A 24,599-nucleotide genomic window follows, 5' to 3' on the forward strand; every position below is an offset into this window, starting at 1 on the left:
TAGAAAGGAGTTACTCTCTCCAGGGCCTCCTCTCTGCTGAGAGCAGCGGACCTCGGCATTGCCAGTGACTAGAAAAGAGTTACTCTCTCCAGGGCCTCCTCTCTGCTGAGAGCTGAACACTGCATGGGCGACCTGCCTGCCCACAGAGGGGAGCTTCCCACTGTGGATCTCCTTCTGAGCTGTTCTAACGCTAAATAAAGCTCCTCTTCATATTCTTCACCCTTCGCTTGTCAGCAAACCTCATTCTTCCTGGATGCAGGACAAGAACTCAGGCAAAGGGCAAAGGTGCCACCAGTAACAGAGGTTTCAGGGAAAGAAAACTGATACCCTAAAGATCCTGTAACACAAGTGTGGTGCAGACATTCTTCACTGCAATTTTTCCTCTTTGTGGAGCACTGCTGTTTATTCTGTGAAAGCTAATACTCTATATTACAAATGGTACGTAGCTCATCAAAATTTTAAAGAAAACATGACAGTAGATTGGATAAAGGAGAAAATTATAATGTTGCTTATTTAATTACACTGGAAATCCGTTTACATGTTCCTTTATGCGTAATTTCAGATATTTTAACCTTTAATGTAACATCAGCTCAAACGTTGTCCCAACTAAAGAGGAAATCTATTGAAGAAATATAAAAAAGTTAACCTCTTATTAATCAAAGTAGTACATGTGACAAGGGAGAAAAACAGAGTGCAAACTAAATGCTGCACTTCCTCATTTGTCTTGGGAAAAATAAACAAGAAAAATATGCCCGGTTATTTACTCTTATGTGAATTAATCTTTTAAATACCCATTAAAATGATCAAGTTGAGTCCAAGCTACTATAATGCTAAATTACACGTAGCATTTGTTTCGCAGCAGTAGAGAACAAACATCGAATCTGACATTTCACTTGAATTGTAAGGTATATTTTTAAAATATACAAAATTGTATTTGAAGTTTTAGAGAACTTTCCAGGCCTTACTAGGCTACTAAATTTAAATGCTTATTTTTAAGTTTGTACAATTTTTTATAATGCTTTGTTTTAAGTTTGTATAATATTTTTTCTTATCAGTCATTGCTTTTGATTTTAGAGGAAAAATATATAACTTTTCACCAAATTTCTATTTTTTATATCATTTATTTTCATATACTAAACAAATATTTACTTATGTTTTACTACGTGGCAGTTAACACATTAAAGATTGAGTACATTTGGAAGAAATAGAAAAGGAAATGATACCGTTTAAAATTAGTGCCAAAGCCATTTTAATAATAAAGTGAAATAAAAGGAAAATATTTCAGTAATTCTAAACAAACTGAGTTTTCACTTAGTGATCAAAAAATTTTGCTTTGCTTGACAGAAGAAATACAAGCAAGGAGTTAGTGAAATTTTATTCTGGTAATTAATGCAACTATAATTGAAATTTTGTGTGCAATTATGCATTTTTTATAACTGGTACAGCTTGTTATAATCAGTAACAACTGACTATTGTTAAACATGCAAACTCAAAATTTAAAGAGCATCATAAAAAGTTAGATTTGCCCCAATACCACATCCATTTTAACAACATGAACATTTTAAAACGTATGTTATGGCTCTTAAATGTGTTGCTTTAACATTGAAAATAAATCCTAACAACATATGAAAACCTCACAACTGAACCTAACAAAACAATACAAAGTGAGAAATTCTGAAGAGAGAAGTTTCCTGAGTCAATGTGGGGAAATGTGATATAGCAAATAGCTGCATTTTATTTTATTAATACTTTATTTTTAATTTTTTTTTGAGACAGATTCTCACTTTTTTGCCCAGGCTGGTGTCACCAAGCCTGGAGGGGAGTGGCAGGATCACAGCTGGCTTCAATTCCAGCTCCTAGACTCAAAGGATCCAGCTGCCTCAGCCTCCCAAATAGCAGGGACTACAGGCACACACCACCACACGTGGCTAATATTTTTATTTTTTGTAGATATGGGGTCTCACTATGTTGCCCAAGTTGGCCTTGACCTCCTAGGTTCAAGGTTTGCTTAGCCTTCCAAAGTGCTAGGATTACAGGCATGAGCCACTGCATCCAGCCCCACATTTTCATGAGACTTAATATCTAGGGCCAACAGACAAGTCACAAAAATTTCAGTGAAAATTCCCGTGTCTTTATTGGCATGTGGTTCTACTGGAGTTTCTGAGTTGAAAACAATAGAAGCAAGATAATTGATTAAAACTGAGCGTAATCAGTTTGTAATGACCTGAAGAACCCTATATATTCAAGCATTGTGTTATAAACTTCTCTTTAGGCCTGTATTTTTTTCTGTGTACAATATGTCTACCATGATAGTCTGCAAACTTTGGAAATACAATTGTTCCAATTTTCCCGTTTCAGTTAGACAGTGATGCCACAAAATGCTATTGTAGATAATATGGAATAAATATCTCTATTTGCTGCTTCTATTAAAAAACAGTGGCTCATTGGGGGGGGTGTGTGTGTGTGTGTGTGTGTGTGTGTGTGTGTCTGTGTGTCTGTGTGTCTGTCTGTCAATCCATCTTTGAATCTACAAGTAAAGAAAAAATGAAATTTACTCCAAATACTGAACTCAGTACCACTTCTTAACTTTACAACTAACCCCTATAGTCTTTCCAGGACTCCAGATTCAGAATAACTTAAAAGGTGTTACTTTTTGCGTATTTTGTTCTTTTTCTTCTATGTTTACTTCTTAAATCTATAGCCACAGCTCTGACCAGTTTAATTTCTTATAAACACAAACTGGATATATCAACATGTTTTTCCTGGGCTGGGACACCACAGTGTCATAAAACATCAGACTGAATGAATTGTTAAAACTTATTAGGCTTATGTCTCCGACAGAAACAGTAAGGAACACATTTTTAAGAGAGTAATTATAAATTATATTGTTGAATTTAAATGTTAGGAGATAAAAATTAAATGAAAAAGAATTTGCATTTATGCCTCTTTGTAAAATTTTCTTTATTCACATTGAACCAAGCTAAAGAAAAAGAAGTCAAAAAGATCATCCCTACTGAAAGAGAACGCCTCTAGCATCATTACACAAATGCACAGTTTTCTGGCAATTTAAATAGAATTTGGAGCAAATGAAAGAGGACAGTGGAAATCATATAAAACTCTTGATGAATGGTATGGAAACGTTCATGGGAAGTAAGTAAAATAAATATTAAAATATCCTACAAATCTTTTCCAATATAGAGAGACCAGAATTGTGAATATGTGTGTGTTTTACAGGAGACAGAATAAATTTTATTTTCAGTAAATTTCATCAGGGCATATCAATACAGTACAAAAGGAAAGATGGCCCGATTGTACATTATCACTTTTGCTCATTGACTAAATCCCTAAATAGAAAAGATATGGTCTGATATTAAGAGTGGAGAGCAAGCAATAGTGTAAGCATCCTACAAGCAAAAATCGTAGTAGCAGACCAAAAGAGGCTTTGGAGTGGAGAGTAGATAAAATGCATTTAAATTCAATTTTCATTGTCATTATATTGCAAAGTGAAGCAAGATATACCAATCACTTTATGGATAAGAAGAATTGAAGATATTCAACCAACTTTCATGAAATTTAGATTTTTTTAAAAAAATATAGACTTTAGCATTAACTGCGTCCATAGGTTCTTCTCTCCACTCACAGGTAACTGAATGTCTGAACAATGACTACACATCAGATATTCCACAGTAAAGTTTTTAGGTGTGAATTCAAACAGGAGATAGTAAAAAAAAATAGCCCATGTTTGTGATTTTCAGGCAAATAGTTTATGTAGATATTTGTGGCTTCTGATCAAAACTAAATAATACCAAAATAAATGGGGATAATGGAATAACTTTGTAGAGAGGCAATAGCAGTGAAGGACAAAGGGTAGGAGGAGGAGAAAAAGAAAATCTTGCAAAAGATTGATTTTAAACATGCTTAGAAAGAAGATTTAATCTAACAAAGAAATTTTAAACAACCCACGTTATTCTAGCACCACAACTGCATCTTTAATTTAAAGAGAATGTGAAATTTAATTCTGAGTAATGGGAAAACTGAATATAAAAGAGATGGATAATGAAAGAAAATCATTAGGAAGAAAGAGGATCATCACAGTAGCTAAACAATATAATCAGCCGAACAAAATCAATATCGAAGACATAAAACTCAGTGACACAAACAGCAGACCTGAGAAAATATGCACAGTAACATTGCCCAATGTGAGATACCCCATGTAGAAAAAAGGCATATGTGTGCTTATGCTTACATCTGTTTGTGATGGATGTGAAATTAGTTTAAGAAATGTGCTTAGATAAAATTGTTTAAAACTGTAAGATTAGTAAGAGCTTTAAATATGGTAATACACAATTTTTAATCTTTCTGATATTGATAAAGTTCACGTATATAACTAAGATTAATATTTCCATGAAAACTCTACATTGAAATGCAGTTTGAGCAATATCTTATACACAAAATGCAGGGGTCTATAGAAGGCAATAATTAGAGAAGACATATAAGACAGAAAAAAAAACTACCATAGATAAAACATATCTAAAGAAAAACTATATCGCAAAATAAAGAGAAAATATGCTGAATACCGTAATAAAAAGCAATTTTGAAATGAAAAAATGTTAATTTGAAAATTCCAGGAAAATTGTTTAAGATAAAGAAACAAAAGGGCACATTGTGGTGAAGATGTATAATGGGAATATTACTGTATTGTGATTAAGAACATAGATTTGAAGACGGAAGTAGAATTATTTTTTTTCTTTTACTCTGTACCATGTTGAGACAAGTTATATAATTTGCCTTATGTTGTGACATCACTGGTAAATTACAGATAATTACATTTACTTAATAAAGTTTGTAAATTTAATGTATTTAAACTCCTTAATAAATTATGAGGCATAGCAACTTCGTAGATATTTTACCATTAATATAATGTTATTGAATTCTTATTTTAGTAAAGAATTCTACAGACATCAAGGCCATCCATAAACTTAATCAAATTTGTCTTTTGCTTTTTAAAATAGATTTTATTTTTTAAAATAGTTTTAGGTTTAGAGCAAAATTAAACCGAAGGTACAGAGATTTCTCATATGCCCTCTGCTGCTACACATGCATAGACTCTCCCGTTATGGACACACTCCATGAGAATGATATATTTATAACAATTGATGAACCTACAGTGACACATCATTATCAACCAGAGTCCATAATTTACCTTAGTGTTCACTCTTAACGTAGTACATGCTATAGATCTGGACAAAGGTACAATGACATATATCTACCATTGCAATATCAGAGTAGTTTCCTTGCCCTAAAAATGTTTGTACTCTTCCTATTAATTCCTACCTCCTCGTTGAACATAACTTATATTTTTACTATCTCCACAGTTTTGCCTTTTACAGACTGTGATATTTTTGGAATCATACCTTATGTAGTTTTTCCAGATTGGCTTTTTTCACTTAGTAATATGCATTAATGTTTTCCTACATATCTTTTTATGGCTTGATAAGTATTTATTTTGAGCATCGAAAAATATTTCACTGTCTGGATGTACCAAAGTTTGTTTATTTAACAACCAACTGAAGGTCATCTTGGTTGCTTACACATTTTGGGAATTATGGATAAAGTTGGTATAAACATCCCCGTGAAGTTATGTGTGTGGGCATAAGCTTTCAACTCCTGTGGGTAAATACCAAGGAATACAATTGCTAGATTGTATCATAAGAGTATATTTACCTTTACAAGAAACTGCCAAACTGTCTTCCATTTTGCATTCCCAACAACAATGAATGAATGTTCCTGTTGTTCTATATCTTCATCAGCACTCAGTGTTGTTGGTATTCTGCATGTTCAGCATTACAATAGGTGTGTAGTAGTATTTCATTATTATTAAAATTTGCATTTACTTGATGAACTATGATGTGGAATTTCATATGAGTGCTTATTTCCTATGTGAATATCTTCTTTGGTGAGGTTTCCGATAAGGTCTTTGGGCTATTTTTAAATCAAGGTTTTATTTTTCTTAATGCTTCAAGAGTTTTTTTGAGTTTTGCGAGTTCTTTGTTTATTTTGGATAACAGTTATTTATTGGATCTGTCCTTTGCAAATACTTCCTTCTAGTCTGTGACTTCTCATTTTCTTGACATTGTCTTTCACAGAGTGGGAGTTATTGATATTAATGATATCCAGTTTATCAATGATTCTTTCATGGATTGTGCTTTCTGTGTTTTATCGAAAGCATTATCACCATACCCAAGGTCATCTAGGTTTCCCTACGTTATCTTCTAGGAATGTTACATTTTTGAGTTTTATATTTAGGTCTGGGAGCGATCTGACTTTCTTTGTGTTAAGCATGTAAGGCCTTAAAGTCTACGTCTAGATTCATTTTTTGGAATGTTGATGTCCAGTTATTCCCGCACCATTTGTTGAAAAGACCGTCTTCACTCCCACATACTACCTTTGTCCCTTTGTCAAAAATTAGTTAGCCATATTTATGTGGGCTTATTTCTGGGCTCTCTCTATTTGTTCCTTTGATCTAATTGTCTGTTATTTTGCCAATAGCATACTGACTTGATTACTGCACCTTTGTGAGTAAGTCAGTCTTCTCTGCTCTCTGTCAGTAACTCAGTTTACTATTTTGAGTCTTCTGCCTCTCTCTATAAACTTTAGAATCAGTTGTATCTATATCCACAAAATAATTTGATGGGATTTTTCCTGAGATTGCATTGAATCAAGTTGAGAAGAACTGAAATGTTGACATGAAATGTATCCCTATTTATTTAGTTGTTTTTCCATTTGTCTCATCAAAGTTTTGGGTTTTCTCTCATACTGATCTTGTGCATATTTTGTTAAAGTTATATCTAAGTATTTTCTTTTTAGTGGATGTTGATGTAAATAGTATTGCATTTTTAATTTCAAATTCAACTTGTCTATTGATTGTATATTAAAAGGTGTTTGATATATTTTTTTTTCGAGATGGAGCTTTGTTCTTGTTGCCCAGGCTGGAGTACAATGGTGCGATCTCAGTTCACCACAACCTCCGCCTCCCAGGTTCAATCGATTCTCCTGCCTCAGCCTCCTGACTAGCTGGGATTACAGGCATGCACCACCACACCCGGCTAACTTTGTATTTTTAGTAGAGACAGGGTTTCTCCATATTGGTCAGGCTGGTCTTCAACTCCCCACCTCAGGTGATCCACTTGCCTGGGCCTCCCAAAGTACTGGGATTACAGGCTGAGCTACGGTGCCAGGCAGGTGTTTGGTTTTTATGTGTTAACCTTGTATCCTGCAAACCTACAATACTCACTTATTATGTCAAAGAGATTTTGTTGATACTTTTGGACTTTCTACACAGATAATCATGTCATCTTTGAAGAAAGACAATTTTATTTCTTTCTTTCCAGTCTATATATCTTTTATATCCTTTTCTTGTCATATTGAATTAGCTAAGACTGCAAGTACAATGTTGAAAAGCTATGAGGGGACATCCTTGCCTTGTTCTGAGTCTTTGTGGGAAAGCTTTGAGTTTGTCATCATTAAATATGATATTAGCTATAGGATTTTTGTAGCTATGCTTTATCAAGTTGATCAAGTTCCCCTCTATTCCCGGCTTGCTGAAATTTTTCTCATGAATGGATGTTAAATGCCTTTTGTGCAACTATGGATATGATTATGTAAATTTTTCTTCTTTAACATGTAAATGAAATGGATTACATTAAGTAATTTTCAAATGTTGAGTCAGTCTTGAATACCTGGGATAAATCCAGCTTGGAAATGGTTTATTATTAAATATTATTGGATTCAAGTTACTAATATTTTGTTGAGAATTTTTCCATTTATATTCATGAGAGATATTGGTCTCTTGTTTTCTTGTAATGTCTTTGTTTTTGGTATTAGGGTAATGCTGTCCCCATAGAATTGGCTGGGAAGTATTCCCTTTGCTTTTATTGTCTGAAAATCATTGTGTAGAGCTGATGTAATTTCTTCCTTAAATGTGTAATAGAATTCATGAGTACAACAATCTAGGCCTGATGCTTTTTGTTTTGGAAAGTCATTAATTATTTGTTGAATTTATTTAATAGGTAAAGCCCTATTCAGGTTGTCTATTTCTTCCTGTGTGAGTGTTGGCAGTTTTTGTCTTTCAGTGAATTAATCCATTTTATATAAGTTATAATATTTAGGGGCACAGAAATTGTTTATAATGCTCCTTTACTATCTTTTAATATCCATGGGATCTGTAGTGATATCCCCTCTCCCCTCTTTTATATCTGATAATAATAATTTGTGTCCTTTTTTCTTTTTTTCTTAGCTTGCCTGCACTAGAGGCCTATCAATTTTGATTTTTTTCAAAATTATCATCTGTTGTTTTCATTAACTTTTCTCTTTTGAGTTCCTGCTTTCAATTTCATTGATTTCTGCTCTAATTTTTCTTTGTTTTCTTTTGCTTATATTGGACTTAATTTGGTCTCCTTTATCTAGTTTTCAAATTTGAAATTAATTGATTTTAAATGTTTCTTTTTCTTAATATATGCATTCAATGCTATAGTTTTCTCTCAGAGTACTGCTTTTGCTCCAACCCGCACATTTTATGTTTTCATTTTCATTTAGTTCAAACTTTTAAATTTCTCTTGAGATTTCTTTTTTGACCCATGTGTTGTTTAATCTTCAAATGTTTTGTAATTTCTTGCTCTATTTCTATTATTGATTTTGAGTTTAATTCCACTGTGGCCTGAGAACAGACATTGGATGATTTCTATTCTTTTAAGTTTGTTAAGGTGTATTTTATAGCCCACAATATGGCCTATCTTGGTGAATGCTTCTCATGAGTTTGGGAAGAATGTGTACTCTGCTATTGTTGTATAAAGTAGTCTATAAATGCTCATTATATTCACTTGACAGATAATGTTGTTGAGTTTATGTATGTCTTTACTAATTTTCTGCCTGCTGAATCTGTCCATTTCTGATAGAGAGGTATTGAGGTCTCCAACTATAATAATGTATTCATCTCTTTCTCCTTGTAATTTTGTCAGCTTTGCCTCACTTGTCTTCAGACTCTATTGTAGACATGTATACATTACCAATTGTTATATCTTATGGGATAATTGACCACTTTATCATTATGTATTGCACCTGTTTATTTCTGATGACTTCCTTTGGTCTGAAGTGTGTTCTGTCTTAAATTAATATAGCTACTTCTGCTTTTTAGAAAATTAATGTTAGCATGGTGCATCTTTTTCTGTCCACTTACTTTAAATCTTTATTAATCTTTGAGTGGACTTTTTATAGACTATATACAGTTGGGTCTTATTTCTTGAAACACTCTGACAAGTCTGTCTTTTAACTGGTACATGTAGACCATTGATGTTCAAAGTGATTATTGACATAGTTGTATTAATATCTACTATATTCATTACTGTTTTTTATTTGTTGCTCTTGTTTTTTCTTCTTATTTTTGTCTTCAATCCTCTATCTCCTTTTTGTGTTTTCAGTTGAACATTTTATAATTCTGCTTGTCTCCTTTATTAATATATTAGTTATACTTCTTTTTGTACATGTTTTAGCAGTTGCCCTAGAATTTGCAATATACATTTACAACTAATCTAATTTCACTCTCAGATAATAATATATCACCTTAAGATTAGTGTAAGCACTTTATAATAACAAAGCAACCCTAATTTCTCTTTTCTATCCCTTATATTATTGCTGTTATTTATTCTATTTATACATAGACATATAAGCATATGTATACATACATAAGCATACATTATTTAACACATTGTTGCTATTGTTATTTTTAATAAAGTGTTATATTGTAGAGCAACTAAGAGTAAAGTTTTTATTTTACCCACGTATTTCTTCTTTGATGTTCTTCCTTTATGTAGAACTGAGTTTCTGACCTTTATCATATTCCTTCTCTACTGTCAGCAAGCTCCCTCAATTTTTGTTTGTCTGAGAAAGACTTTGTTCCTCCTGCCCCTCCTTCACTTATTAAGGATAATATTTCAGAGGATGGAATCTTAGATTGTTGGTTTTTTTCTCTCAACACTTTAAATATTTTACTCCTCTCTTTCTTCCTTGTATGGTTTTTGAGAAGATATATGTAATTCTTATATTTACTCCAATGTATATAAGGAAAAACCTTATTCCCCATGTCTAGCTTCTTTTGGGTTTTCTAAATTTATAATTTAGAAAAAAAATATATGCATAGATGATTTTTTTTGGCATGTATCCTGCTTGGCTTTCTCTGAGCCTGTTGAATCTGCAGTTTGGTGTGTGACATTAATTTTGGGAAAATTTTGTCATTATACTTCCAATACTTCTGTTCCTTTCTCTCTTATTCCGGATTGCTCATTACATGTATGTTACACTTTTTATAGTTATTCCACAGTTTCTGAACTTTCTGTTCTGATAGTTAATTTTCAGTCCTTTTTCTTCTTGTTTTTCACTTTTGACATTCTATTGAAATATCCTCAAACTCCTAGTTTCTTTCCTCAGCTGTGTTCAGTCTACCAATAAGCTTACCAAAGTCATTCTTTATTTCTGTTACAGTGTTTTTGATCTCTAACAGTTTTTTTCAGAGAATTTCCATCTCTATGATTGCATTGTCTTTTTTTCTTTAATGATGTTATTCTACTGATTAGAGCCCTAAATATCCCAGTCATAACTGTTTTAAATTCCTAGTCTTAAAATTCTAACTTTCCTACCTTATTTGAATCTGTTTCTGAGGCTCTTCAAACTGTGTATTTTTGTTTGTTTGTTTGCTTGCTTGCTTTTTAGTATTTCTTGTAAGTTTTTCCTGACCACTGGATGTGGGTAAAAGGAACAGCTCTAAATAGGCCTTTAGTAATGTGGCGGAAAGTTGTGATGGAATGGGTAGTGTTCTATTGTTACATGAGTAGGTCTCAGTCTTTTCGGGAGTTTGTACCACTGGATTGTAAACTTCACATGTGCTTGTTCATTTTCATGCCTAATGCCTTTGGTGAAAAATAATTCAGAGACTAACGAAGTTGAGATTTTCCCTTTACATAGGTCAGTTAAGCGCTGACAAAATCCAAGCATGTTTAGGGTCTGGTTAAATTGTTTCTTCTGAGGGAAGATCTTGTAATGAAGAACAGCATGCTCTGGCATGTTGTAAGATGGTTCTTCTTCCCCATGCCCTGCCGGAAGCATGAGGGATCTTTTCTCTGTGCAAACTTCATCAATTTCATGGAGATAAAACTCACAAAAGTGTGGTGGCCTCCTGTGACTGGGTCTTGATACTATTCTGTATCAAGAATAGTTGTTGATTTTTTTAGCTTCTTTTATTTTTACTTTTGTTATAGTGTGGTGACAACTTCCAGCTTCTTATATGTTGGATTGGAAACATATGTTGGATTGGAAAGCAGAAGTCTCTGTTTCAGATTTTTTTCACTACTTAAAATACATATGTATGTGTGTGTGTGTATCTGTGTGTGTATGTATATAATTATAATTGTGGGATCTTTAAGATTCTTATATTGTGGAATGAAAATTAAACAAATGTCAATAAATTGCTTTATTTATGGAATTTTTTTCTCTTTTAAAAAATATCACACAAAATTTTACAGATAAAATGACTATTCCATCTCCATGTCTTCTTTCTTTTTTTCTTCCAGGAATGAGCACTATCCTGTACTTTCAGTACTTGATTAATATTATTCTCATGAGTATAATGTGCTTTTATACTTTCACTGCATGGAGATATTAATATATGAATAATGTATTGTTTATTTTCAAATTTATAAAAATGGCATCACTCTATGTTTACTTACGTGTACTCTTTTGCAACTTTTTCAGACTTCTGACATATATATATGTTGTATGAAAAATGTAGTTTAGTAATTTCAAATGTTGTATAGCATCCCATTGTATGAATAAGAAAAACACCATTTATTTATCTATATGTTAGGAATAGAAAATGTATGTTATTTCAAGTACAAAATTTGAATATGATCATATAACTTAACCATATGTTATGCTATCCAAAAAATCAATAAATTTCAAATATTACATTTTTTAACATAAGTTAAAACTAAATAAAATGAGGAGGGAATATATTTAAATATTAAAAACAAAAACATCTTTTCTAAATAATGCCTGGGTCAAGAAATCATAACAAAAATTATAGAATATCTACACACAAAGAATAATTAGGAGTACATAATTAGAATTAAATCATAAAAATAAAAACATAATGTAGACAAAGCATATTTCAAAAAAATTATAGCCCTCATTTTTCTGGCAGCTACGTAGTGATACAAGGAAATAATTAAAATTCCACTCAAGATGATGGAAAAATAATAACACTTAAAACAAAATAAAGAAATAGGAGTGAATGAATAATGATTCAGGAAAAAGTTTAATGAACAAAGTGTCAGAAAAATTTATAAACAAATCCTAGAAGTGGAAACCATAAAGTATTTAACACATTGGATACAATGTGGACAGAATGAACAACTATATACAATTTAAAAGACAAGTGAAAAAAATCATTTTTTAAGAAATTAAAGGGAGAATTAAAGAACATTTCGTAAACTAATTATAAATTTTTTATAAAACTGAAAAATTAATAGGAGTATAGAGGAGGATGACTGACTATGAAGAAACAGCATGAGACAATGAGAGAATTTTAGGAGTGAGAATTGTTCTATATCCTGACTGTGTTGATGGACATATGCATTTGTCAGAATTCGTAGAAGTGTAATACCACAGTTAATTGTACTGTTTGTAAAGTTCTAAATACATTTATCCAGGATGCTAGATGAGCCCCAACTGAAATAATAACTATAACAAATGATTCTCACTGTATTACAAGTAAATAGCAAAACCACATTGATGTGGTAGAGAAGAAAAATACTAACCTAAGTTACTTAGGAAAATATTATTTTGACTGAATCCTGTGAGACTAAAAGCAAGGATACAAAAATAAAAGGATGAACTTTGAAACATGTGATTGATCCTTTACGAAAGTGTGTGTCCTAGACTGGTTACATCTATCTGGGGAAAAATATAACTTCAGATTTATACAGAGGCATGATTCACTGGTGGAAATACGTTCAAAAATACTATCTAGGATAATGGTGGCCCTGCATAAAAATGAGAAGAATAATCAATCTTTCATTCATTATGAAATAAAAGAGGTCATACAAGCATAAAAACAATATAAATAAGTTCATAGAATATATCAAGTTGATTCTATATTAAACTGCAACTAAAGGAAATATTGGGACAGAGACCCAAAAATTCCTTAAATAAGTTTGAATTACGCCTTTTCTTCTTTGAAAGAGACCATATACATTAGTGATTACATTTTCTAAATAATCCTGAAATTAAGAATCTTTTTAATTTTAACTTGACAAGTATTATACAAAGAGAAAAATTCCGAAACTAAGTATTTACAGATGTTATATCGGAGTAAATAGTTACAGGCAATGTGATACTTTACTTTCCAAATTTTACAGTTTTAAGACCAAAATAATAAATGCATACTTAAAAGATAAACTGTCAATATTCTTTCATAAAAGATCTTGAATAAATTTTAAAGCAGTATTTTTTAAAAATTATATACATTTGGAAAAAATTTATAATGTGAAGTCTTAACACTATGTTTTCCATTGGTATTCATTACAAATGTTTGTTCCTACTTCCTGTCAAAAAAAAAAAAAAAACTCATGCTAAAGTCCTAAACCCCAGTGTGGCTATATGTGAAGAATGGGCCTCTAACGTATTAACAGTAATTTAGGTTAAATTAGGTCATAAAGGTGGGACGCTGATGCTGTAGAATTAGTTTCCTTACAAGAAGTGACACTAGCAGGGTGCTGTGGCTCATGCCTATAATCCCAGCACTTGGAGAGTCTGAGATAGGAAGATTGACTGAGGCCAGGAGTTCGAGACCAATCTGGCAAACATAGACCCTGGCTCAAAAATAAAAAAATAAAAATTAAAAAAAGAAGAGATATCAGGGATCTTTCTATGTCTTTGTGTCTCTCTCTCTCTAATGTTTCTCTCTCTTCCTCTCTTCCTCTTTCCCTCTCTCTTTCTTTACACATAGGCACCAAGGAAAGGCCATATGCAGACATAGTAGGAAGGCAGTTGCAAGCAGGAAAAGAAGCCTCACCAGAAACTGAATTTGCTAGCAATGCCATTGACTTCTAGGCTCCAGTACGGTGAGAAAATAAATGTTTGTTGTTTAAGCTACCCAGTCTGTGGTGTTTCGTTATGGCAGCTCAAGCAGAATCATACCTTACATCATCCATTCATGATTGCTCATACCGCCTTGCTCTCTCAAGCATATTTCTTTATAGGAACTCCAACTTCCCAGCAGTGTTTTTCTTAGTAATATGGATAGATATGTTCCTTGACAAGGTTTTCAATAATGATGAGCAGTTTTGCCATTACTTTAGAAAAATCACTGGAATTTTAGCTATGTCTGACAGAGACCGATCTATTATGGGGGTACAAAAATACTTCTGTCCGTTGCTCAAGCATTCCATGTTGCACATTTCCATGGCAGTTTACAGGTGTATTAGTTATTCCCCATTTTTCCCTTTATGTCTCCTTTCCCACATTCTCTATTTGCTAACTTGCCTTAAAAGGTTGTTACATGTGGACAAGAAGACTTACTTCTTTACCCTTGAGGTTTGGTTATAAATGAACAATGAGTTTACAGTCAAAGATTAGAGATTGGGAAGAAAAGGCAGTTGTAATACTTATTGCCCCAGCTCCCTCGCTGCTGAGGTGGCCAGTTGCCAGTGGAGGTGTTGCCCTATGAAAGACCACTAATTTTGTGCAACTATCATGGCTCTCCCCTCCAGCACCCTTCAAGTCAGAGAGAAGCAACAGCTCACTAGTGTTAGCTCTCGGCGTATTCACCCTTCCCCTTTGGTTTCCATCAACTTTTAAATAATTTCTTCCTAAACTCATGTCAACTGCCTCTTTTGAGTGCATTATTTTCTGTGGGGAAATAGATTGATATGAAAATATTAACTTTTTACATTATAGTAAGTTGAAGGCAAAAACATCTAATTTATCCTGGGCACATTTTCATTTGCTTGTGGTCTCACAAAAGCAGAGAGCTTTATAAAAGCTATAATAAATGCTGCCTTCATATACTGGATCAAAAATAAAAGTTAATATTTCCAGTGTATGGTAAAACCAGGAGTGTCCCTTTTCATTCCATTTCACTAAAATGCTAAGCAAAGAGAAAACACAAAACCTGTAAGCATCCGTTAGTCTATTCTTCAGGCAAGAGAGTCAAGAAGACTTACACATTGCTTTTATATGTACCCCACTAGCTGCCACAGGTTAAAGAGACTTGATCAAAATGACCCAAGTTAGTAGAAGAGCAGAAGCCAGTACCAAGCCTTTTTTGCATTTACACTCTCTGCAACTAGATTCAGGGACTGGTGAGCATAGATGATGGGCTCAATGCTTTTGAGAAAGTTAATTATGTTCCCATATTATATAGATGTATGGGATGAAGAGAAGATAAATTTGGAAAATAGTCTTGGAGAAAAAAAATGAATGGAGTGGTGAACAAAAGGCAGCAGGAGCCCTTGATATGAACCATAAAGTTTTCAGGTTCAACACTTTCCTGTTAGATCCTATCTCAAGCCAAAAAGAACATGAACATCAATCCCCAAGTTCCTGGGGAAGAGTGAGGGCCTGGGAAGTTTTGTGACACAGTGTGCAAGTGAAACCACAATGCTTATGAGGAGGTTTTCTGCATTCAGGCTGAAATATCAAGAACACATTGGCTGCTTTAACTTTCTTACATCATATCGTTGCCAAAAGCCACAATATGAACATGTGTGAGGCAGCTTAACAGCTCTCTAGCACACTTTTATTGACCAGATAATTACTAAGAACTTACCAACAACTTGTCACCCTAAAGCACAAGTCAACTAAATTTCTGAATGAATAACGATGCCATTTTATTAACTATTTTGCATCATTACAAGGCAGTGCTTTTGCATTTTGATTAACTAGTTATCTTCAAAGAACAAACAGGTCATACAAAGAAAGTATAATCATCAATACTTACATAAACTGATAGGTTACTCACTCACTAAAATAAATTTTGGAATTCCATTATATATTTTGCTTTCCATGAGGTATGATGTTTATAAAATCCAGTTTGTTTTATCCCTGAGTTTCATGTTTCTTTATGAATTTGTGTATATCCTGCTGAATTTCATATGCCTGCTCTAGGAAAGTCTGCAACATCAGCACTCTGACAATCTCAGTCGCGTAACTACGCAATAGTTAATTTAATTAAACATCAGAAAAAAGTGATATTTTGTGGAAAGAAGAATAAAGACTGCTAAACATTAGGGAAATATGAATATTTTTCTTTCCCTTCCATAAACATCAAACTCAGAGAAGAATGAGCTATCAGATTTCTGTTCTGCAAGTCAGTGCTAAAGACCAGGGACCTAGTGCTGTTTATTCCCTACCAGATGTAAGAAATTATAGTAAGAATAAAGAGAAAGGAGGTTTTTATCATGTGTTTCTATAATGAAGATAAAATTGAAGCTTTAAAATTTTTTATGCTGATGTAAAGTGAAAGTTAATACATACTTAAAACTGTACAAAGAAAACTTCAATTTTACCACACTAAAAATCATCATCCTTTAATTTTATACGTGTAATCCAATGATACTCCTTTTTCTATTGGAAAAGAAACTCCTTCTATAAAATGTTGGTATCCACTGCTGTTTGGAGATATAATTTTATGTTAGCTATTTCCATTCAGATCTAATGTCAGCATCAAATTTCAGCCAATCTTAAAATCTTTGTAAACACTTTTCATTTTTCTTATATTGTTTTACTCAAAGTGATAGAAGAAAAATAGAAATTTGGATACATTTATCTTCTAGAAATGTATAAAGTTTATTGTTCAATTAATTTTTATTGAAATTTCCTGATCTCATCGTATTTTCTTGCTATTTGCCTCTAATGCTTATTCACTATTCCCCTAAAAGTCTTCAACAGACAGTCAAGGGTCTGTGGCTTAGGATACTTCTCTTGGGCTCTCATTCTAACAGTGAACAGCCTCACCAGCCTTCAGTCGGGCACACATCTATTTTGGCTGCTTTACACTTTAAATATGAAAAAAAAAACACTGTCTGAGAATATCACTTAAAAGAAAGGGCAAAACTTTACTATCTAAAAATGAACAATAACCTGATATGTGCTAACATGAATATACACAATTATTTATTATTTATAATAGAAAAATAATAAAATAACACTAGAGAATTAATTAAATATATCATATTTCTTTTTAAGATATGAAGGACGGAAGTTGAGGAAATATGTTGTATAGGAATATTTTTGACATGCAAAATATTTTCTATATTGTTAACTGATAAAATAGTAGGGAAAATAAACAGATTAAAGTAATCTAGAAAAATTTACTGGATAATGGATCTGTGAATGATTTTTCCTTTTTTCTTTGGTAATGGCTTTTGTGTCTTGTACTTCATTCGCTAATTTCATTCATTGAATATATATTAGTTTTGTTAATTAAAAAAGCGATTTATAAATTGAGACTGCAGTAGTTATCATACAGATGTCCACTATTTATTTCCTGACATCTCCATGTGTTTAAATATTTCAAAGCACAAGATAAGCTACAAGTATGGAAAGTTAAACGTGCTAGCTAAGGAGAAACATTTTGAACAAAACTGTCACTGGAGGAGAATGAAATATATAATAAGGCTTTGACAAGTGTATCATCAATATTCTGTGAGAACAGTGTGATGTGTTTTGCAGACCCCACTTTAAGACTTCCAGACCCCCAGGTGCAGAGAATCAGCAGATATATTCTTATATGTCAGCTTCTCACAGACTGCCTCAGCTACGGGGAGCAGTCTTGGCCAGAATTCCCTATCTGAAGAGTGTATACCTGATAGTTCATTATTTGGAGGTAGAAAGATCGTCTCTGCAAAGGGAGGACAACTCAGAAGAGCCATGCTAGTTCCAGAACACTCCACAGGTTGGGCGGGGGCAATTGTTGGGCCTGCATCACAGCTCAATTTATTCCTCTATCCAATTCTGTTTTATCCCTGATATGGTTTGGCTCTGTCTCCACCTAAATCTCATGTTGAATTGTAATCCCCCGAGTTGGAGGAGGAGCCTGATGGGGGGGGTGGTTGGATCATGGAGGTTGTTTCTAATGATTTAGCACCATCCCCCTAGTGCAGTCTCATGATAGAGTTCTCACAAGATCTGGTTCCTAAAATTGTGTATCACGTCCCCCTTCCCTCTCTCTTCCTCCTGCTCCAGCAATTTAGGATGAGCCAGTTTCCCCTTTGCCTTTTGCCATGACTGTAAGTTTCCTGAGACTACCCAGCCATGCTTCCTCTTCCTATACAGCCTGCAGAACCATGACCCAGTTAAACTTTTTTTTTCATAAAGTACCCAATTTCAGGTAGTTCTTTATAGCATAGCAATGTGAGAATGAACTAATACAGAAAATTGAAACCAGAGAAGTGAGACATTGCTATAAAGATACCTGAAAATGTGGAAGCAGTTTGGAACTGGGTAACAGGCAGAGGCTGCAACAGTTTGGAGGGCTCAAAATAAGACAGGAAGATTAGGAAAAGTCCCAGCCACTTCAGCTCCAGTTGTAGCTAATCGGGTCCCAGATATGTCTCAGTCCACTGCTCTAGAGTATGCACACCATAAGCCTTGGTGCCTTGCTTGTGGTGTTAAGCCTGCAAGTGCACAGAGAGCAAGAATTGGGGCTTGGAGCCTCTGACTAGATTTCAGAGGATGTATGGAATGAAAAGCATGGATATCCAAGCAGAAGTCTGCTGCAGAAGCAGAGCCCTCATGGAAAACCTTTACTAGGGCAGTGTGGAGGGGAAATGTGGGGTTGGAGCCCCTCCACAGAGTCCCGACTGGGGCACTGCCTATTGGAGCCATGAGAAGAGGGCTGTCATCCTCCAGACCCCAGAATGTTAGATCCAACAAGATCTTGCACAGTTCACCTGGAAAAACCACAGGCACTCAATGCCAGCCCATGAAAGCAGCTGTGGGTGCTGTACCCTGCAGAACCACATGGGTGGAGCTGCCCAAGACCTTGGAAGCCTAGTTCTTGCATCAGTGTTGCCTTGATGTGAAACGTGGAGTCAAAGGAGATTATTTGGGGGCTTTAAGATTTAATGACTGTCCTGCTGGGTTTCAGACTTGCATGGGGCTTGTAACCCTTTTGTTTTGGCCAATTTCTCTCTTTTGGAATGAAAACATTTACCCATGCCTGTACCCACATTGTATCTTGGAAATAACTAACTTGTTTTTGATTTTACAGGCTCATAGGTGGAAGGGACTTGCCTTGCCTTGCCTTAGATAAGACGTTGGACTGTGGACTTTTGAATTAATGCTGGAATGAGTTAAGACTTTGGGGGACTATTGGGAAGGCATGACTGTGCTTTAAAATGAGAGAAGGTCATGAGATTTGGGAGGGGCAAGGGGTGGAATAATATAGTTTGGCTCTGTGTCCCCACCCAAAACTTATGTTGAATTATAATCTCAGTGTTGGAGGTAGGGACTGGTGGGAGGTGATTGGATCATGGGGATGGTTTTCAATGGTTTATCACCAACCCCCTAGTGCTGTCTTGTGGTAGAGTTCTAATTAAATCTGAGTATTTTAAAGTGTGTAGCATCTCCCCCTTCGCTCTCTCTTCCTCCTGCTCCAGCCATGTTGGACGTGACAGTTTCTTTGCCTTCTGCAATGATTTTAAGTTTCCCGAGGCCTCCTCAGCCGCGCTCCCTGTAGGTCATGTGAAACCATGAGCGAATTAAGCCTTTTTTCTTCATAAATTAACCAGTCTCAGATAGTTACAGCAATGCAAGAAAGAAATAATATGATCCTTCTGCCTTTTTCAGTTGTTGATCTCAAGGGTATTTCCAAATAAACAACTGACACATTAAACCATCTTAGAGTCTGTTTCCTAGGGAACACATACAGAAGCAAATAAAGCAGAGTTTTAAAAAAAAATCCTAATCCTAAGCATATACCAATGATTGTATTATAATGTTATAGTATATTTCGATCTGGGAAAAATGTTCTTCTATTTACTTGGACATAGTTTCTTCAATAGAAAATTAAGTATTCGTGTATTGATTTTCCTTAACTTGCCGTCCTCCAGTTGCCTCCATATTACTGCAAATAAAGCCAGCACAGAAAGACGTTGTATGTTCTCACTCTTATGTGAGAGCTAAAAAGTTCATCTTTTAAAGGTAGAGCACAGAATGATGTTTATCAGAGGCTGGGAAGGGCGAGAGGGATTGAGGAGAGATTGGTTAATAGGTACAAAAACACAGTTAGATAGAGAGAATAAGTTCTGGTCTTCAATAGAACTTTAGGGCGAATACAGTTGACAAGTATTTATAATATAGTTTAAAATAGCCAAAAGAAAATATTTGGAGTATTCCCAATACAAAGAAATAAAAAATGTTTGAGGTGATGAACATTTTAAATACTCTGATTTGATAATTATACATTGTATGCATGAATCAAAATATCACATGTACCTCAATAAATATGTACAATTATGTACAAAAATTAGCATTTTGATTTCCATTAGACTATTACTAGAATTGATATTTGTTTTGAAGTTATAATTTAAGATGACTTAATATATTCAATCCTTCTAAAAAGTAGCAACATGATTATCTTCATCTATTTGAATCCTATTATTTCCTGTTTACTTCAGTAAAGTTTTAATTAATTATTCAAATTGGGCCTGCACATTTCTTGTTAAGGATATTAGACAATCTTTAATGCTTTCACTTAATTGTGAATGAAATAGTTTCTCCTGAATGCTCTGATGTATATGTAATTTCCTTATTATAGTGATATGAACATTCCCTCAATGAATCACTTTGTAAACATTTTTCTTCCTATATTTTTCTATGTGTATTATCTTAAGATTATATGTCATTTGTTTTTAGTACATCTCATTTAATTTTTTAGAGTTAAAAATTAATACTCAAAGGAGATTAAGCATATTTTATTGAATTTTTCATTATGTGTTCTGGAAATCATTAATATAGCCCATCTACTGCAGCTTCTTTCAGAAAACATTGTTAGAATGGGAAGACCTCAGCTTTCTTGGTAAGTCAAAAATTTTGGTTATTGTTATAAGATTAGAAATTCAGTTTAGCTTCAAATGTTCAAAGACATGATGTAATACCAAAGTGGTATCTCACTTTTGAAAGAAAAAAAAAAAAAAATATATATATATATATATATATATATGCAAGGACATTTTATCCCAGTATTTTCCACTCTTAATAATACTGAAATCTTTTTAAAATATAGGTAAATAATTTTTCTTCCTACAGGAGAATAGACTGTGGAAGAAGGCAAGAGAGTGTATTTTCTTCGTAGAGGCAAAAAAGACTGACCACAAACAACAGGTAGTAGAAGGAGAAGAAGCTGAGAAAGTATTAGAAAAATGGGTGGGAAATTCTCCTGCACTCTCACTTACACACATACAATTATTTTCCCCTTCAGAAGTCTGTGAGAATGGTCTCCAGTGATTTCTTGCCCTGTGAACACCTGCCTCTTCCACCGCAGCAAGGACACAGTGCTATCATCCCAATTGTTAAATGTATTGTTGCCTACAGCAATTAAAATTTCCCAACTTGAGAGGTGGACTATGTTTTAAGTGGGGTTTTGAGAACTATTCTAAAAGTGGAGAACATACAACTGCTCCAATTACAAGTAAAGTCCAAGCCTAAATAGGTGACATTTAAAGTCTTTTCTTTATACAGTGAGACATAATAACAGAATCTGTATATTTGATATGATGCTGCTAAGAGTTTTGCCTGGAAATAAAGACATAGCCTGAAATATGTGACCTAAGAGCTTGAGGTGACTTGACCACTCTTGCTGTTCAATGAAAATGAAATGGTCATCCACTTGAGTGCCTTTCTAGTCCCTAGGAAAAATAAAGGTGTAGGCACTTAAGGAAGAATTACTCATCTCAGAATTTATGGGTGTGCTGACTACTCTCTTGAACCCTGATTATCTTAGGAGAAAATAGCCTAGTTAATATTTGGATGTTTTGAGAGATTAGTATAGATAGATTAGAAAAGTTGAGTGAAGAAACTCAACTAAAAAATAAAAAATCCCTCTCGCATGGGATGGAAAAAACACCACCACCGTAGAACAGAGGTTCTCAGTCGGAGGCATTTTCTCTCTCCAGGGGAACATTTGGTGATATCTATCTTTTTGACTTCTGATTGGGGCGGTAGGGAAGCAGTGGCTTGCATTTAGTGAGTAGAGGCCAGGGTAGATGCTAAACATTCAACAACGCACAGGACAGCTCCCACCACAAGCAAAGAATTATCCAATCCAAAAAGTGCCATGGTTAAGAAACTGCCATGAAAAAGTAAAAAATCATCACATCATCAGAGAATAGCAGAAGATCACAGCAGTACTGCAATGAGATCAAAGGCAGGATATGCTTCAAGGCAGAACCTGGTGTGCAGTTCACATTAACAGAAGGAACGCAGCAGAAAATCCGCTAAGTAGGTGAGTTAAAAAAAAATAGGGATGACATTATGGCACAAACAGATAAAAAATCTTTAGGACAACTGTGTATGTTACAAAGTTATGTTGAGCCCAACCATTCACCCAAAAAATTACACAAGACTTCTTGATAGAGACTCCAATTGTTAAACATAACATTCTTATTACAGAATCAATAATTCTATGGACTGCTATAAAACTAATGGTGTTAGATATTTATTTTGTTAAATTTATTTGAGGATAGTGGAAAAACAAAAATTGTACAGTATACTGGGATATTTTCTTCCACCTTTTACCTTCTCCAAAGCTATCGTTTTATTTTTTTCTGAAAGAGCAATAGATCTGTACTTTTTTCTAACTTTACTTTCCGTGAATCATAAACCATGTTAGCCAATATATCTCATCAGAGAAAAGATGTTACATTTCATCAGAGACACAGAACATGACATTATCGACAGTGGACTGAGAAGAAATCCAGTCATAAGGCAAATTATTTTTCTTGTAAAAGCTAAGAGACGGCCATCATAATCTCTGCTCTTTTACGAAAGCTACATATCTTTGTTACTTTGGGAAATATCTATCTAAAACACTAAATATATCTGCAAATTTTCAAGTAGAGAAAAGAAAATCAAGATAACATGACAGGCGAGACAACAGTAGTGGGTATGATGCTAATGACAACACAGTGAAATGAATAATTGAGGAAAATAAGCAAGTATAGAGATTATAGCACCTTTGAGTTACGTTTAAACTCTACAAAACATTATGCCTATGTTTTGATCCATAGTCTCTGGTGATTACAACTAAGAAATGAACAGAAAACTGACATTTTGAGAAGATAATATATTCAGTGCTTCAAATCACACTGATAAGTTATTACACTGATGTATAAAGTCTCTTCTATAATCATAGGTCCTCACAGCAATGGTTTTGATATTTTTGGATCCCGAATGCTACTGTGTTATTTTCTACCATTCTTGATGAGCAGGGAGATTAGCCCCACTACTTTTAATCATGAATCTTGAGATACAAAAAATAGAAAGCTTTTGACACTAAGGTAGGATTCCATCTGCATTCATGGTTTCTTGTTCTTGTCTGAGAGTCACCATAAAAGCAGGAATTTGGACAAAAGAGAATCATTTTGATGGCTGCTACGTTGTTATGTATGTACAGTGGTGGCTATTTAATGCTATTTTTCTCAGCTCTGTTAATGTTTAATAAGTTACGGTTAAGGATCACATCTTTCTCTACAGAAAATAATTTACAGAATGAAGATAATTTTGAAACCAAGTATCAAAAATAAGGATCTTAAGAATAGAAAATATTATTTCAGCAATTTTTTGCTGCTCGAGATTTACTATGAAATGTTGGAAATAACGAAACGCTTGGTTTACATCAGATGTGCTAAAAGCTTTGTTTATGTGTTAAAAGATAATACAAAGTAATGAGAAGATGTACCAACTTGAAATCTAAATTTGGACCAAATACTAAACTTCTAATTAGGATGTGATAGAGAATATAACAAATATTTGAAATAAATGTAAGCTTTTAGAAATGAAATTGGTAGACATTAAAACAGATACATGAATTTGCCCTGAAAAAAGAGTGAAATATTAACTACTTAAAATAGTTTGTCTACAATGTCTTTAACTAATATAAAGTTAATCTCTTAAGACTAGAAGTAAAATCCATCTACTAAAGCCAGATTTATTTAAGACACAGGTATTGTACATTATACAATTTATGAGGATAATCTGTTTAAAAACACTAGTGAAACAAAAAGACTAGCAAAAAGAAATGTGGTCACAAGTAAATAGTCACTCATTTAAGCCTAAATAAAATATTCTAACAAAACAAAACTGCAATGATTTCATTCCTCTGCAAAAAAAATTTGTGAGTTTTTAAGGCCATGAGTTTTACAAATATTGAAGCTTAAAAAAATCAGATTGAATTGCACTGGTAACCTCCATATTCAGTTTTGTTGACATCAAAATCATTCATACAAACAGCCCATATTTTAATTACATGAGCATAAAATTCTCTTTAA

The 24,599-nt window shown here is 33.7% G+C and overlaps 1 long non-coding RNA gene across 3 annotated transcripts; it reads left to right on the forward strand.

Annotated features, from left to right (window-relative positions):
- On the forward strand, positions 1-21,605 carry LOC131383803 (uncharacterized). 3 transcript variants are annotated; one of them, XR_009214119.1, is made up of 4 exons: positions 1-438; positions 2,981-3,150; positions 14,057-14,171; positions 21,361-21,605. It is a non-coding gene; the product is annotated as an uncharacterized LOC131383803 (long non-coding RNA). The 3 variants fall into 3 exon arrangements; XR_009214118.1 differs by lacking the exon at positions 21,361-21,605 and adding an exon at positions 19,322-19,420; XR_009214117.1 differs by lacking the exon at positions 21,361-21,605 and having other exon boundaries at positions 14,057-14,202.
- Positions 21,606-24,599: the final 2,994 nt, after the last annotated feature.

This window comes from Hylobates moloch, unplaced genomic scaffold, assembly GCF_009828535.3.
Source record: "Hylobates moloch isolate HMO894 unplaced genomic scaffold, HMol_V3 SCAFFOLD_6, whole genome shotgun sequence".
Classification (NCBI taxonomy): domain Eukaryota; kingdom Metazoa; phylum Chordata; class Mammalia; order Primates; family Hylobatidae; genus Hylobates; species Hylobates moloch.